General features: G+C 38.5%; 1 protein-coding gene across 2 annotated transcripts in view; it reads right to left on the bottom strand.

The window, feature by feature from the left end:
- Positions 1-17,842, bottom strand: part of LOC137226893 (uncharacterized) — a 605,185-nt gene that overhangs the window by 187,345 nt on the left and 399,998 nt on the right. The gene's annotated exons all lie outside the window — the stretch shown is intronic.

The raw sequence follows: 17,842 nt of genomic DNA, 5'->3' as shown, positions 1-17,842 counted from the left end.
ATTTTCAGTTGAGTTTTCTGCAACTTACTGTTGAATGTATCAAATGAAATGATGTATCACTCCTAATCATGATGATTCATGACATCATTGAAGTTCCTTATTTATTTATAGAAATATGAGAATCATATCCAAGGCTTTCTCATAAGGAAGAATGAAAGACCACTGGCAGAGGATGGAAAGTGTATCCTATTTACCCTAACTCAGATGTGGTGATATTTATTTTAACATCTACAAAAATTACAGTAAAGATAAGTAGAAAAAGGTATTAGTTTGATTCCATTGGTCTTTCCACATAAGAGCAATAATCCTCTAGGTCACTCTCATTCTGCACAGAGACATAACACTGCATAAGGGGAAACATCACCATGGGTCTGTTCTGTAATATGTGTGATAGTTGATTAAGTGTAATTAATCTATTAGGAAGTACCAGTAACAAGAAAAGTTAATTTGAGCCAGTTTCTCAGGTTAAACAGGAACTACTTAGATAGCCTCTCTCATGCCCTGTTTCAAAGATTCTGACTCAGTAGATTAAAATATGTCTATGGGCAACACTTGAAGAAACACCAGTTTGAACATAGATTCAAAGATATGTAAAAATAGATTATTGGTCTTCAGTTTAAACAAATATCATTTGCTAACAGAAGAGGAAAAATAGAAATGAATGTTTTAACTCTTCAGTGAGATCATCTTAATACATACTCTAAATTAGTTTATAACCTGTAAAATAAAAGGTTAATTTTGGTTGAAAAGAGTAAAATGACTTCATTTACTACATTTCTGTCAACTCTAACCCAATGCCCTAAATACTTTACTGAAGAGAATTTGATATCTAGTAGTTCCACCTTGAGAAACTACCTAGAATCACAGAGGAAAATTACACAGAAGTAATTCTCAACTTTGTAGGAAGAAAGCACACGTTAAATATCTATATCACCCATTTAGGATCCAGACAGTGCCTTGAAAAAACCAAGGTACAGGGCTTCCCTGGTGGCGCAGTCGTTGAGAGTCCGCCTGCTCATGCAGGGGACACAGGTTTGTGCCCCGGTCTGGGAAGATCCCCCATGCCGCGGAGCAGCTGGGCCCGTGAGCCATGGCCGCTGAGCCTGCGCGTCCAGAGCCTGTGCTCCGCAACGGGAGAGGCCGCAGCAGTGAGAGGCCCGCGTACCGCAAAAAAAAAAAAAAAAAAAAACAAGGTACAATTAACCCATAGATATATGACCATTTAAAGTTTCGTACCTGATGGATCTATCCGTCTGAATAATCAGATCACACATCTGTGTTATTGAGTTCTTGTTCTTACATTCTAATTCCCTGTTACCTTCATAATTTACGTATCTGAGATGTCATCTGCCTGTTTGCCGTCAGATCCATTCCCTACCCTCTGCTACTCTAGCTGTGTTCCAGGGAATTACTTTTCCCAGTCTCACTGACTTGTAACTAGGTTCAGCTGATAGGAGGCACCAAAAGGAATTTGGAGGGAGCATAAAAGGAAAAATCAATGTATTTTTCTGTCTCTATCTGTATCTGTCTCTGTCTCACCCTCTCCCTTTCCCTTAGGTGACATCTATGATAGCAACTGGGCCTCTGTTCCAAATCAGGCCAGATGTTTCTGCCTTACTGGTTTCAACTATCATCAGGCATACCTAACGTGGTTTCTGCTTCTGAATGTGGTCCCAGAGACTGGGAACTAATACTGTCTTTTCCCTTTAACCCTCCAGCCTAGTGGTGATAGTGGCTTTTTGCTGTTGCTAATTATCTGGGTTACCATACTGTCATCTTTTTGGTTTCTCAGCATTCCCTGTATTAAAATTTCTCTTGCCTGGAGTGGTTACTGTTTTCTTGAGTGATATGTTATCCTTGGCTCTTATTCTGAACTATGCAAATTATAGACATTTTTTGTAACATTCTAGATTTAACTTGACTTCTACCAGTTATCCTACTTTTCCAATCATTGACTATTATACCATCTTCACTTGTATTCAGAAGAGACCTACATGCCCCTGATTTCATGTATTCCCCAAACAAGATCAACCTGGTTGAAACACAGCCTAGTTTTATATCAGTGTGTGATTAATTAGTTGTATCATTTAACCTGTGAATAAATGTGACAGACCAAGAGGGTATCAGAACTTATATAAAAGCCATGTTATAATGGACTTCTAATGTCGTTTTCTTAACTGTATATGATGGAGCTTCGAGAGACTTTCAGATACAAACAGTAGAGAAAACTTTTAATATGAAATGTCCCACCTAAGAAAAGCCACAACAGAAGGCATATAAAGGGAACTATTGTAGGACAAATGAAAGGCAACAGGGTAAGAGAATTATGTAATAGCAGAGCTAAAAGTTGGGCAAATTTAAATTTCTGAAAAGGTATGCAGTGTGTTAAAGTTATCATTGTTAGAGAAATGTAGAAATTGGAAAAGGAAATTCACACATAACAATATACAGTCCAAAGTATTGCCATATCATCTTCAATTTTTGCAGCCTTTCATTTAACGCACATAAGCCTCTGAATGTTCCAATACTTAAGGGCAACCAATAACAAAGGAGAGTTGTGTGGGGGACCACATCTTTTATTTTTACTCCCTTTGAGAAAATATGCTGAGCTTAAAGGCTAGTTGCTGCCAGCCTTCAGTCTGACCCACAGAGAGGAGATTTCAGCAGTTCAACAGAAAATTTTATCAGGTAAAGATGATATTTTAGTTAATGATTTCCCTGCTTCAATTCCTCATATACTGTTTTGTCTTTGAAACATGCCAAGAGATATATGTAAGCTGTCTGGTACATAGTGCTTTAACCTGTGTTGTTTCAAATCCATAGCAAAGCAATTTTATGTAGTAGGAGTAGCATTCTCTTACGTCTGCTATTGCTTTCTACAAGCAAATGGGTTCATCAGACACTATTAGCTCTAGCTATAGTATTTGAAATGGATTAGCAAAACTACTCCAAGCTGTGGATTTCCTGAAGTCAGAGTGTTAACTATCTATCATGTATCGTGGTGGAAGAAACTCCTTAGATAAAGAAAAACTTAGTTTCATTGGCTGACAAATAAGTAATCTTTAAGGAGGTGATTAGCCTCTTTTTTCCCCCTTATGTTTGGAAGGATCTGATACCTTAAAATTTTTGGAGATAGCTCTGGGAGATGGCTGAGTGCAAGAGCCACAGAGTCAAGAACTTGACAGGGTATGATTGGGAATCCTGGGTTTGTTTACTAAACCAATTTCCTAACTTTAAAAGTGACAATAAGAGTAATGGGCCTTAAGATGTGTTATGAATTTCCCATAGGAATATGTACACAAAATCAAACTCTGCTTTACAATATGGCAATTCTAGCAATTTCTTGAACATCTCTATTTCCACCACTACATTTTTGTACCCAAGGTAAAATCCTCTCCAGACCAGAAGGATGCTACTTAAGGGAAAGAACAAAAAAAAAGAAAGAAAAAGAAAAATCCACTTTCTAGAGTAAATAATTTTCTTTTGAAAACAAAAGTTTGTGGTGTTTACCTATAATAAAAGCATAATGGTAAAGTTCGAACATGTTCATATCGCCTCCTTGCATTTTTAAATGTCAATTTTTGGCAATCATCAGGGAATAAGACACTTTTAGATCCATCATAATGACCCCACTATCCCCCCCAAAGAACAACTCACAATTTTTCTAGGCATTTCTGATGCAAAATAGTTTGAAGATGTATGTCCTGGCGGGGTCTAAAAGTCAAAATGGAATTGCTCCTTACATGCTGTGGCATGTACCTTGGAGACCTGGGTTCAGATTCTATACTTCCACTTACTAGCTGTGTGACTTGATAAGATATTTTATCTAAGTTTATCTTCTCATCTGAACAGTGGAGGTTATTCCTACCTCACAAGGTTGTTTGGGTAATGAAATGAGATAATATAAGGAAAGTGATATGTCATAGTTGATGTTCACTTACAAATCTCATCTACATGTCGTTTCCCTCTTAATTACCTATTTTAATTACAAAAATCTAAATGCTATGACCCAAACCATTTGCCCTGAAACATATAATTACCAATGCAAAGTCAAGGCTACCACTAGCCTATAAATGAAGAACTTGGTAATTGCTCCTTCTCCTGCTCTAGACATCAGTTACCTCATTACACAAAGCTTCTCCAAGGTACATGTCCATAACCTAGGACAAAACCTAGGACATCTACTCACAAATGTACTACAAAGAACAGAGCTAATTTTAATGTTCAACCAAGGCAGTAGCAAAAGGCCAGAATCCCTGTTCCTTTCCTAAATAGTGTGCCTTGTAGCATCCTATAATATCATCTTATAGGTAGCTGCCTATCCATGTGTGCGTACCATTGGCTTTGAACCAGTATGTGTGTATACAATTAATTTTGTCTTTAGATTGAATCCTTCCTGATCTTGTTCTAATAGGCTGAAACCAGATAAATAAATGATGAACAAAGCTGATTACAAATGTGTGGATGCCTGTAGCCTATTGCACATTGGGGCACTGGGGTGCAGATTGCTTATACATAGAGGAAGGAATTCACCTGAAATAGCATGAAAATGGATTACTAAAACATATTAGAATTACAAGATTTCAGACCCAGTAGTTTTGTTTTTTAATGGTTTAATGGATGGGGGATCTTACACGTCTGAAGCAAGGTCCTGAAGCAACAACCCAATGTGTTCAGCTGATCGCAGGGCAGGACATGGCAGCAAGCTTCCCTTCGGGGGCAGGGGGAGGCTACCAGTTATAGCGGGAATTGAGGGCAGGTTGGCTCATTGGTTACCAGCAGAGGAGCACATCCCTCACCGACGCTTTGATAAGCTATAAAGTGGTTAAAGTTAGAAAAATCATTAGCTGGGGCCTGGGGCAAGCATGCAGGAAGGGCAGTTAGGTGAGTAGGATATAAGTGAAGCAAGCACTGGCTGAGCTTTGCAGACAGAGTAGTTCTTATTTATTTATTTACACAGCCAAAATGGTAGGCATGTCTTTGTTACTTCTTAAAGCACATAGGAAAATGAGAAGAAAGATGAAGAGGAAAGGACTTCTAGAATCTTTCTATATTTTTCTGAGCTCACTAGCATAAATAGCCTAACTCACTCATCCACAGATGAGACTTTCTCTTGCAGAATTTGCATGCATCCTGAGGTATGACTGGAAATTATGAGTTGACAATGAGACTTTAAACTTTGACTAATGTCCTTTGGTTTTGTTATTGTTATTTGTCTTGTTATTGTTTTTGTCCTAAGTTTCAAAGATATAGTTGGAAGATACATCTCTAGAGCTTTCAGTCTTGGAATTCCAAGGAAATATTAAAAGATTGCTTTACCATTCTTGAGGAATAATAATAACATTGATGTAGGTACCATGAATAGAATCATTTATTGATAGAATATTGTAGACATGAGGAAATTTTATTTATTCTTCTAACATATCTTATCCTGAAGTGCTATCTTTATGATGACCATGTTATTAAAACATGAAATATTTGGGGGTTTGTTTTCCTGATATATGCATGTATGTGTATGTGCAGGAGGGAGTGGACAGGTGATATATGAGAAGAGGGCCTGCTGATTAAGGAACCATACCTGATGTCAAATGACCAGTATACCTGATCCTCCCTATCTGCTCCTCATACCCCAACTTAACCAGTTGCCATGGCATTGGTAGACATAGTTCAAGATAATCAAAGATTTCCCATTGGTCTGTCACTATGATGTGTTTAAAATTCAAGTCTCTCTAGGTCACATTTAATAGCCTAAATAAAGACAAAAAAAAAAAAGATGAAGTTTTACTGCTGTTTAAAATAAATCAAAGTAAATGAAAAAAAATTGTCAAAATAACAATATTGTCCTAATATAAACCTACAGTACATGGGAATCTGAGTCAGGGCAGTGCAATAATCTTAACACAGCAGTGCAGGGCCCACTGGTTACACACATATGGCCCACCAGCCTATTTGCTTTTGCTGACCCTGTGAAGGCAACACACATGCCACAACTGGTTGGAAGATCAGAATTGAAGGCAGAGACCTGAAATTTAGATTTTGTTAAAGAGAGCGTTTCCTGAAACGTACTTACCTCTCAGGCTTACATCAGGTCTTTACATTTTATAAGGCATAATTTGAAATTTTCTGGCACACCCAGACATGGGGCCAGAAGACAATGAAGTTATTCATTACTTTTGGCATGAATCCGTCTGTTCCTAGAAGAATCTTAAATTGTCATTGATTTGATAACATTTTCAGCTTGAAAACACATACATCTATGTAAGTCAATGAGTTCTTTTTGTACTCCTGTATTCTATTCCAAACAAAGCCACAAAAGTAAACTTTTGGCAAAAATGGTTCAGGTTCAGCAAAATACCAAATAGGATTTGCCAAATGTTATTTTCCCTTACATTTTAAGCCCCTCCCTGCTCATTCTGGGGAAAACACAACCCACGTATCTCTGATTCATTTATATTTAATAAAGTGAAACATTTTGTCAGTGGTCTGCTGTCCAAAAGGGCTTTGGAGGTTCTTGAACAGTCTTCTCCTTGTCTTTCATGTCTCCACTGATCTGATTCCATTTTCTAACTAGTGATGCTTAAATAGTAAAAGATTCCTTTTAGTTTGAAACCTGGTAAAATGTGCACTTTTTTTCTCACTTTTTATCAAAGTTCTCATGACCTGATCTTTTAAATATAGTTTTCAAATACTTAACACAACCGTACTGAGTTATATGGTTGTTTTTTTTTTTCTTTCTCTTTGTGGTACGCGGGCCTCTCACTGCTGTGGCCTTTCCCGCTGCGGAGCACAGGCTCCGGACGCGCAGGCTCAGCGGCCATGGCTCACGGGCCTAGTCGCTCCGCGGCACGTGGGATCCTCCCGGACTGGGGCACGAACCCGTGTCCCCTGCATTGGCAGGCGGACTCTCAACCACTGCGCCATCAGGGAAGCCCCAGTTACATGTTTTCTTTTCTTTTTTATATGTTAAAACAGAAAAAAAAAAAAGAACTCTGAATACGGTAAAGTACTTCGCAGCTTGCCAGTTTGTGTCAGAATGAAGATTAAATAATCACCACCTTGTTCTTTTTGCTATTTGACTCTACTTTAGATAATTTAATGTAGATTAATACAGTCTCTTTTTCTGTAAGCAGCACCCAAACCATGATGTGTCTTTTCCCATATTTAATATTAATATATATTATTTAATATGGAAGAGTTGGCTTTTCCTGACCACTCTTACCACCACAGTCATACACACCCAATCCCTATTATCCATATTTGATTTTCATTTGAAAATAATGCAACACATCTGCTGCAATCATGGAAAAAAAAATGTAAATTCTGGGAAAGTCAGACATGTTGATGACAGTCTGCAGCCTGATACATTTGAAAAGACTATGCAAGATGCAAAGGAAATTTCATGAAATAATAAACCACAAAAGAGTGCTATACGTGAAGAACAGCCATGGAGTAATAGAGTTGGAGTGCTACAGCATGATGACAGAGAGTATTTTCCAGAGAAGTAGATTCCCTAACCTCAATCTTGAAGTCAAATGGACTAACAAAACGCAGTCAAAATATTTTTCTCTCTAAGCTGAATATCTCATATTATTATTAAATTATTTTATTTCATCACGTTATCTATAAACATTCAATCAGCTGGATTCCAAGCTCTCCTATAGGAGTGGGTTCCAGTTTTGAAAATCATCAATAAACCATAGGACCTTTGGAAGAGGATATAGACAGACACATTGAGGATCACTTCATAACGGAACCGACTAGAGAACATAGCACATTATTGGGTAATTGCATAGGTGTTGCTGTGTTTAAAATCTTCCTCTACCATTTACTATCCGTTCTCTTTGGATAAGTTACCTAACCTATGTGTGCCTCAGTTTACTCAAATAAAAGAGATTATAAGTAGCACTTACTTGATATAGCTGTTGTAGAATTTAGTAAAGTACTTCCTGTAGAGCAAGTATATCTCTCATAAATAGCTCATCCATGTCCCTCTCTACATCTTTCCAGAGCCCATTGCCTGCTGCTTTGTCAATACTTGCTCAACTGAATCTTCAAAACCAGGCTACACATGTACTTCCTCCATGAAGAGCTCTGCAATCTAGTTTAACTCCAATCTCTTCTACTCAATCTTACCTCAGGAATCCAGTAGTGATTAAACTATTGTTTTGGGAATTTATTGTTTTGAAATGATATCAGCACTTTATCTGCTGATTTCTATCTCTCCAATTAGAAAGCCAGCTCTTGAGAGTAGAAATATTTTATATATATATATTTGTGTGTGTGTGTGTGTGTGTGTGTGTGTGTGTGTGTGTGTGTGTGGGACGCGGGCCTCTCACTGTTGTGGCCTCTCCCGTTGCGGAGCACAGGCTCCAGACGCGCAGGCCCAGTGGCCATGGCTCACGGGCCCAGCCACTCCGCGGCATGTGGGATCTTCCCAGACTGGGGCACGAACCCGTGTCCCCTGCATCGGCAGGCGGACTCTCAACCACTGCGCCACCAGGGAAGCCCAGAAATATTTTATATTTTTATTTTGTTTTTTGCTCCATCTTATCTTCTTCTCTATACCACACATACATAAAGCAATATTCAAAATAATCTCTTTAGTTCATTCATTTCTTTAATGAAGAAGGAAATGTTACTTAAAAAAGGATTTTTTTACTTAATTTTTTAAAACTGGTAAATACATGCAACTTAAAATGTAACCATTTTTAAGTGTACAGTTCAGTAGCATTAAGTATATTCACCCCGTTGTGCAACCAATATCCAGATCCTTTTTGCCTTGTAAAACTGAAATTCTATACCCATCAAAACAACTCCCCATTTCTCTCTCCTCCCAGTTCTTGGCAATCACCATTCTATTTTCTGTTTCTTTGAGTTGGACTACTCTAGGTACCTCATATAAGTGGGATCATACACTATTTGTATTTTGTGACTGGGTTATTTCACTTAGTATAACATCCTCAAGGTTCATCCATGTTGTACCATATGTCAGAAAATCTTTCCTTTTTAAGGCTCAATAATATTCCATTGTGGGTATATACTAAATTTTGTTTACCCACTTTTTCTGTTGATACACTTTTGCTTACTTCCACATTTTGGCTATTGTGAATAATACTGCTAAGAACATGGGTATGCGCATATATCTTTAAGATCTAGCTTTCAATTCTTTTGAATATATACCTGGAAGTAGATTGCTGTAAAAGAATTTTGATATCTAATAAATGAAGATATTTTTACCGCAGTTAAAAAATGATTGATACCTTATTTATTAATTCCATAAATAGTTATTGAATATCAGATACTGCACTAGGTCCAGGGGGAAGGGGGGCATGCAAAGATCAACAAGTCATGGTCTGTACCTTAGGAAGCTCATTCACATGATTTCAACTTCCTGTTGTATTAACAATAATAAAATGTATGTGAGTCCTAAGAAGGGAGGAAAGGCTTCATCCAGGAGGTAATCTTTGGGCTGATTCTCAGGTCAAAAGTAGAAAGTTACTAGGTAGAGGATAAAGGAAAGGCATTCTAGGGAAAAGAAATAACAGGTACAAAAACACTAGCTGTGGGGAGGGGCCGGGAAGATGGCGGAAGAGTAAGACGCGGAGATCACCTTCCTCCCCACAGATATATCAGAAATACATCTACACGTGGAACTGCTCCTACAGAACACCTACTGAACGCTGGGATAAGACCTCAGACCTCACAAAAGGCAAGAAACTCCCCCATGTACCTGGATAGGGCAAAAGAAAAAAGGATAAACAGAGACAAAAGAATAGGGACGGAACGTGCGCCAGTGGGAGGGAGCTGTGAAGGAGGAAAGGTTTCCACACACTAGGAAATCCCTTCACAGGTGGAGACTGCGGATGGCGGAGCGGGGAAGGTTCGGAGCCATGGAGAGCGCAGCAACAGGGGTGCGGAGGGCAAAGCAGAGAGATTCCCGCACAGAGGATAAGGGCCGACCGGCACTCACCGGGCCGAGAGGCTTGTCTGCTCACCCGCCGGGGTGGGCGGGGCTGGGAGTTGAGGCTCGGGCTTCGGTCGGAGCGCTGGGAGAGGACTGCGGTTGGCGGCGTGAACACAGCCTGCAGGGGGTTAGTGCGCCAAGGTTAGATGGGAGGGAGTCCGGGAAAAGTCTGCAGCTGCAGAAGAGGCAAGAGACTTTTTCTTCCCTCTTTGTTTCCTGGTGCGTGAGGAGAGGGGATTAAGAGCGCTGCTTAAAGGAGCTCCAGAGAGGGGCACGAGCCGTGGCTAAAAGCGCGGACCCCAGAGACGGGCATGAGACACAAAGTCTGCTGCTGCCGCCACCAAGAAACCTGTGTGTGAGCACAGGTCACTCTCCACACCTCCCTTCCGGGGAGCCTGTGCAGCCCACCAGTGCCAGGGTCCCAGGTTCCAGGGACAACTTCCCCGGGAGAATGCACGCCGGCCTCTGCCGCTGCAGGCTCGCCTCACATTATGTACCATTTCCTGCTCCCCACCTGAGTGAGCCAGAGCCCCTGAATCAGCGGCTCCTTTAACCCCATCCTGTCTGAGCGAAGAACAGATGCCCTCAGGTGACTTACACGCAGAGGCAGGGCCAGATTGAAAGCTGAACCCCGGGAGCTGTGCGAACAAAGAAGAGAAAGGACAATCTCTCCCAGCAGCCTCAGGAGCAGCGAATTAAAGCTCCACAATCAACTTGATGTACCCTGCATCTGTGGAATACATGAATAGACAACGAATCATCTCAAATTGAGGAGGTGGACTTTGAGAGCAAGATATATTATTTTTTCCCCTTTTCCTCTTTTTGTGTGTATGCTTCTGTGTGAGATTTTGTCTGTATAGCTTTGCTTTCACCATTTGTCCTAGGGTTCAGTACACCCGTTTCTTTTTTTATTTTTTTACTTAAAAAATTTTTTTCTTAATAATTAATTTTTATTTTAATAACTTTATTTTATCTTACTTCATTTTACTTTATCTTCTTTCTTTCTTTCTTTCTTTCTTTCTTTCTTTCTTTCTTTCTTTCTTTCCTTCCTTCCTCCCTCCCTTCCTCCCTCCTTTCTTTCTTCCTTCCTTCCTTTCTTTCTTTATTTCCTTCTTTCTTTCTTTCTTTCCTTCTTTCCTACTTTCTTTTTCTTTCCTTCTTTCCTTCTCTCTTTCTTTGTCTTTCTTTCTTTCTTTCTTTCCTTCTTTCCTTCTCTCTTTCTTTCTCTCTTTCTCTCTTTCTTTCTTTCTTTCTTTCTTTCTTTCTTTCTTTCTTTCTTTCTTTCTTTCTTTCTTTCTTTCTTTCTTCTTTTCTCCCTTTTATTCTGAGCCATGTGGATGAAAGGATCTTGGTGCTCCAGCCAGAGTCAGTGCTGTGCCTCTGAGGTGGGAGACCCAACTTCAGGACACTGGTCCACAAGAGGCCTCCCAGCTCCATGTAATATGAAATGGTGAAAATCTCCCAGAGATCTCGATCTCAACACTAAGACCCAGCTTCACTCAACGACCAGCAAGCTACAGTGCTGGACATCCTATGCCAAACAACTAGCAAGACAGGAACACAACCCCACCCATTAGCAGAGAGACTGCCTAAAATCATAATAAGGCCACAGACACCCCAAAACACACCACCAGACGTGGACCTGCCCACCAGAAAGACAAGATCCAGCCTCATCCACCAGAACACAGGCACTCGTCCCCTCCACCAGGAAGCCTACACAACCCACTGAACCAACGCTAGCTACTGGGGACAGACATCAAAAGCAATGGGAACTATGAACCTGCAGCCTGCAAAAAGGAGACCCCAAACACAGTAAGATAAGCAAAATGAGAAGACAGAAAAACACAGCAGATGAAGGAGCAAGGTAAAAACCCACCAGACATAACAAATGAAGAGGAAATAGGCAGTCTACCTGAAAAAGAATTCAGAATAATGATAGTAAAGATGATCCAAACTCTTGGAAATTGAATACAGAAAATGTGAGAAACATTTGACAGGGACCTAGAAGAACTAAAGAGGAAACAAGCAATGATGAACAACACAATAAATAAAATTAAAAATACTTTAGAAGGGATCAATAGCAGAATAACTGAGGCAGAAGAACGGATAAGTGACCTGGAAGATAAAATAGTGGAAATAACTACTGCAGAGCAGAATAAAGAAAAAAGAATGAAAAGAACTGAGGACAGTCTCAGAGACCACTGGCACAACATTAAGCACACCAACATTCGAATTATAGGGGTTCCAGAAGAAGAAGAGAAAAAGAAAGGGACTGAGAAAATATTTGAAGAGATTATAGTCGAAAACTTCCCTAATGGGAAAGGAAATAGTTAATCAAGTCCAGGAAGCACAGAGAGTCCCATACAGGATAAATCCAAGTAGAAACATGCCAAGACACATATTAGTCAAACTATCAAAAATTAAATACAAAGAAAACATATTAAAAGCAGCAAGGGAAAAACAACAAATAACACACAAGGGAATCCCCATAAGGTTAACAGCTGATCTTTCAGCAGAAACTCTGCAAGCCAGAAGGGAGTGGCAGGACATATTTAGAGTGATGAAGGAGAAAAACCTACAACCAAGATTACTCTACCCAGGAAGGATCTCATTCAGATTTGATGGAGAAATTAAAACCTTTACAGACAAGCAAAAGCTGAGAGAGTTCAGCACCACAAAACAAGCTTTACAACTATTGCTAAAGGAACTTCTCTAGGCAAGAAACACAAGAGAAGGAAAAGACCTACAATAAAAAACCCAAAACAATTAAGAAAATGGGAACAGGAACATACATATCGATAATTACCTTAAATGTAAATGGATTAAATGCTCCCACCAAAAGACACAGACTGGCTGAATGGATACAACAACAAGACCTGTATATATGCTGTCTACAAGAGACCCACTTCAGACCTAGAGACACATACAGACTGAAAGTGAGGGAATGGAACAAGATATTCCATGCAAATGGAAACCAAAAGAAAGCTGGAGTAGCAATTCTCATATCAGACAAAATAGACTTTAAAATAAAGACTATTAGAAGAGACAAAGAAGGACACTACATAATGATCAAGGGATCGATCCAAGAAGAAGATATAACAATTGTAAATATTTATGCACCCAACATAGGAGCACCTCAATACATAAGGCAAATACTAACAGTCATAAAAGAGGAAATCGACAGTAACATATTCATAGTAGGGGACTTTAACACTCCACTTTCACCAATGGACAAATCATCCAAAATGAAAATAAATAAAGAAACACAAGCTTTCAATGATACATTAAACAAGATGGATTTAATTGATATTTATAGGACATTCCATACAACAACAACAGAATACACATTTTTCTCAAGTGCTCATGGAACATTCTCCAGGATAGATCATATCTTGGGTCACACATCAAGCCTTGGTAAATTTAAGAAAATTGAAATTGTATCAAGTATCTTTTCCGACCACAATGCTATGAGACTAGATATCAATTACAGGAAAAGATCAGTAAAAAATACAAACACATGGAGGCTAAACAATACACTACTTAATAACGAAATGATCACTGAAGAAATCAAAGGGGAAATCAAAAAATACCTAGAAGCAAATGACAATGGAGACACAATGACCCAAAACCTATGGGATGCAGCAAAAGCAGTTCTAAGACGGAAGTTTATAGGAATACAATCCTACCTTAATAAACAGGAAACATCTCAAATAAACAACCTAACCTTGCACCTAAAGCAATTAGAGAAAGAAGAACAAAAAAACCCCCAAAGTTAGCAGAAGGAAAGAAATCATAAAGATTCAAACAAAAATAAATGAAAAAGAAATGAAGGAAACGATAGCAAAGATCAATAAAACTAAAAGCTGGTTCTTTGAGAAGATAAAACAAAATTGGTAAACCATTAGCCAGACACATCAAGAAAAAAAGGGCGAAGACTCAAATCAAAGAATTAGAAATGAAAAAGGAGAAGACAACTGACAATGCTGAAATACAAAAGATCATGAGAGAATTCTACAAGCCAACTCTATGCCAATAAAATGGACAAACTGGAAGAAATGGACAAGTTCTTAGAAATGCACAACCTGCCAAGACTGAACCAGGAAGAAATAGAAAATATGAACAGACCAATTACAAGCACTGAAATTGAGACTGTGATTAAAAATCTTCCAACAAACAAACGCCCAGGACCAGATGGCTTCACAGGCGAATTCTATCAAACATTTAGAGAAGAACTAACACCTATCCTTCTCAAACTCTTCCAAAATATAGCAGAGGGAGGAACACTCCCAAACTCATTCTACAAGGCCACCATCACCCTGATACCTAAACTAGACAAAGATGTCACAAAGAAAGAAAACTACAGGCCAATATCACTGATGAACATAGATGCAAAAATCCTCAACAAAATACTAGCAAACAGTATCCAACAGCACATTAAAAGGATCATACACCATAATCAAGTGGGGTTTATTCCAGGAATGCAAGGATTCTTCCATATATGCAAATCAATCAACGTGATACACCATATTAACAAACTGAAGGAGAAAAACCATATCATCATCTCAATAGATGCAGAGAAAGCTTTCGACAAAATTCAACACCAATTATGATAAAAACCCTGCAGATAGTAGGCATAGAGGGAACTTTCCTCAACATAATAAAGGCCATATATGACAAACCCACAGCCAACATCATCCTCAATGGTGAAAAACTGAAAGCATTTCCACTAAGATCAGGAACAAGACAAGGTTGCCCACTCTCACCACTCTTATTCAAAATAGTTTTGGAAGTTTAAGCCACAGCAATCAGAGAGAAAAGGAAATAAAAGGAATCCAAATCGGAAAAGAAGAATAAAGATGTCACTGTTTGCAGATGACATGATACTATACATAGAGAATCCCAAAGATGCTACCAGAAAACTACTAGAGCTAATCAATGAATTTGGATACAAAATTAATGCAGACAAATCTCTGGCATTTCTATACACTAATGATGAAAAATCTGAAAGTGAAATTAAGAAAACATTCCCATTTACCGTTGCAACAAAAAGAATAAAATATCTAGGAATAAACCTACCTAAGGAGACAAAAGACCTGTATGCAAAGAATTATAAGACACTGATGAAAGAAAGATGATACAAATAGATGGAGAGATATACCATGTTCTTGGATTGGAAGAATCAACTTTGTGAAAATGACTCTACTACGCAAAGCAATCTCCAGTTTCAATGCAATCCCTAACAAACTACCACTAGCATTTTTCACAGAACTAGAACAAAAAATTTCACAATTTGTATGGAAACACAAAAGACCCCGAATAGCCAAAGCAATCTTGAGAACGAAAAATGCAGCTGGAGGAATAAGGCTCCCTGACTTCAGACTATATTACAAAGCTACAGTAATCAAGACAGTATGGTACTGGCACAAAAACAGAAATATACCTCAATGGAACAGGATAGAAAGCCCAGAGATAAACCCATGCACATATGGTCACCTTATCTTTGATAAATGAGGCAAGAATATACAGTGGAGAATAGACAGCCTCTTCAATAAGTGGTGCTGGGAAAACTGGACAGCTACATGTAAAAGTATGAGATTAGAACATTTCCTAATACCATACACAAAAATAAACTCAAAATGGATTAAAGACCTAAATGTAAGGCCAAAAACCATCAAACTCTTAGAGGAAAACAGGCAGAACACTCTATGACATAAATCACAGCAAGATCCTTTTTGACCTACCTCCTAGAGAAATGGAAATAAAAACAAAAATAAACAAATGGGACCTAATGAAACTTCAAAGCTTTTGCACAGCAAAGGAAACCATAAACAAGACCAAAAGACAATCCTCAGAATGGGAGAAAATATTTGCAAATGAAGCAACTGACAAAGGATTAATCTCCAAAATTTATAAGCAGCTCATGCAGCTCAATAACAAAAAAGGAAACCCAACCCAAAAATGGGCAGAAGACCTAAATAGGCATTTCTCCAAAGAAGATATACAGATTGCCAACAAACACATGAAAGGATGCTCAACATCATTAATCATTAGAGAAATGCAAATCAAAACTACAATGAGATATCATCTCACACTGGTCAGAATGGCCATCTTCAAAAAATCTAGAAACAATAAATGCTGGAGAGGGTGTGGAGAAAAGGGAACACTCTTGCACTGTTGGTGGGAATGTAAATTGATACAGCCACTATGGAGAACAGTATGGAGGTTCCTTAAAAAACTACAAATAGAACTACCATATGACCCAGTAATCCCACTACTGGGCATATACCCTGAGAAATCCATAATTCAAAAAGAGTCATGTACTGAAATGTTCATTGCAGCTCTATTTACAATAGCCAGGAGATGGAAGCAACCTAAGTGTCCATCAACAGATGAATGGATAAAGATGATGTGGCACATATATACAATGGAATATTACTCAGCCTTAAAAATAAATGAAATTGAGTTTTTTGTAGTGAGGTGGATGGACCTAGAGTCTGTCATACAGAGTGAAGTTAGCCAGAAAGAGAAAAACAAATACTGTATGCTAACACATATGTATGGAATATAAGGAAAACAAACAAACAAACAAAAAAGGTCATGAAGAACCTAGGGGCAGAATAGGAATAAAGATCCCAGACCTACTAGAGAATGGACTAGAGGATATGGGGAGGGGGAAGGGTAAGCTGTGACAAAGTGAGAGAGTAGCATGGACATATATACACTACAAAACATAAAATAGATAGCTAGTGGGAAGCAGCCACATAACACAGGGAGATCAACTCAGTGTTTTTTGACCACCTAGAGGGGTGGGATAGGGAGGGTGGGAGGGAGGGAGACGCAAGAGGGAAGAGATATAGGAACATATGTATATGTATAACTGATTCACTTTGTTATAAAGCAGAAACTAACACACCATTGTAAAGCAATTATACTCCAGTAAAGATGTTAAAAAAAACCCCAAAAAACAAAACAAAAGAAACAAAAATAAAACACTAGCTGTGAAACAGCAAACCACGTTGAGGAAATCTTGAGGTTGGTATGGATGGAACATAGGCCATGTGGTGGGGACAGGGGACTAAAAAACGAGGCTGAGGCCAAATGTAACTGTGATTGTGAAGGACACTGGATGACAAAGTAAGAGTTCAAAATTTAAGTTCTAGGCAAAGGAGCTCCAAGAGGAGTCAGTTAGGAGAGAATGCTGATTTGAATTGCTTCTGGGAAGATCAAGAGCAGTATGAAGATGATGCCAGAGATAGTGGATAAGAGACCATTGAAACAGTGCAGGCCAAAAAATAATAAGGTCCATCTTTCTGTTTGGTTATTTTTGGTGAAAGTGACTACTGAAAAGGGTTTGGAGGCAGAAAACCAGAGACTGAGGCCTTGCTTTTCACTTATTAGCTGTCACTTAACATCCTCTGAGTTTTCAGATCCTATCTATAAAATATGAACAATAATACCTGGAGAATTATGAGGATCGAGCAAAGGCATGCATATGAATGCACTTTGTAAAGTGCCAACATTCTGTGCAAATGTAAAGTAATATCAATATTATCATTATATACTCATCAACCTGATAATTTATTCAAAACAATGCATTATTTTAAGTGTATTTTCCAACTAACAAGGTATCCTATTTTCAGTAATAAAACAGGTTGAATAAATCAAATCTCATTAAATAAAAGTCAATTTTTTCCAGTCTCTTGCATTTAATATAAATGATGTAAAATAGTGTGGTAGAAAATAAAATGGGTCTGACTAATTATTTCTGATCTACTTGAATTCTTTTTTGCCCATGTTTTCTCCAAGTTACATGATCCTTTTACTATCAGTGAAGACTGCAAGTTTTAGATGTGTATATAACCCCCAAAAGTTCTTGTT

Source organism: Pseudorca crassidens, chromosome 1 (assembly GCF_039906515.1).
Source record: "Pseudorca crassidens isolate mPseCra1 chromosome 1, mPseCra1.hap1, whole genome shotgun sequence".
NCBI classification, from domain to species: domain Eukaryota; kingdom Metazoa; phylum Chordata; class Mammalia; order Artiodactyla; family Delphinidae; genus Pseudorca; species Pseudorca crassidens.
This window is presented reverse-complemented; position numbering and strand designations above follow the sequence as displayed.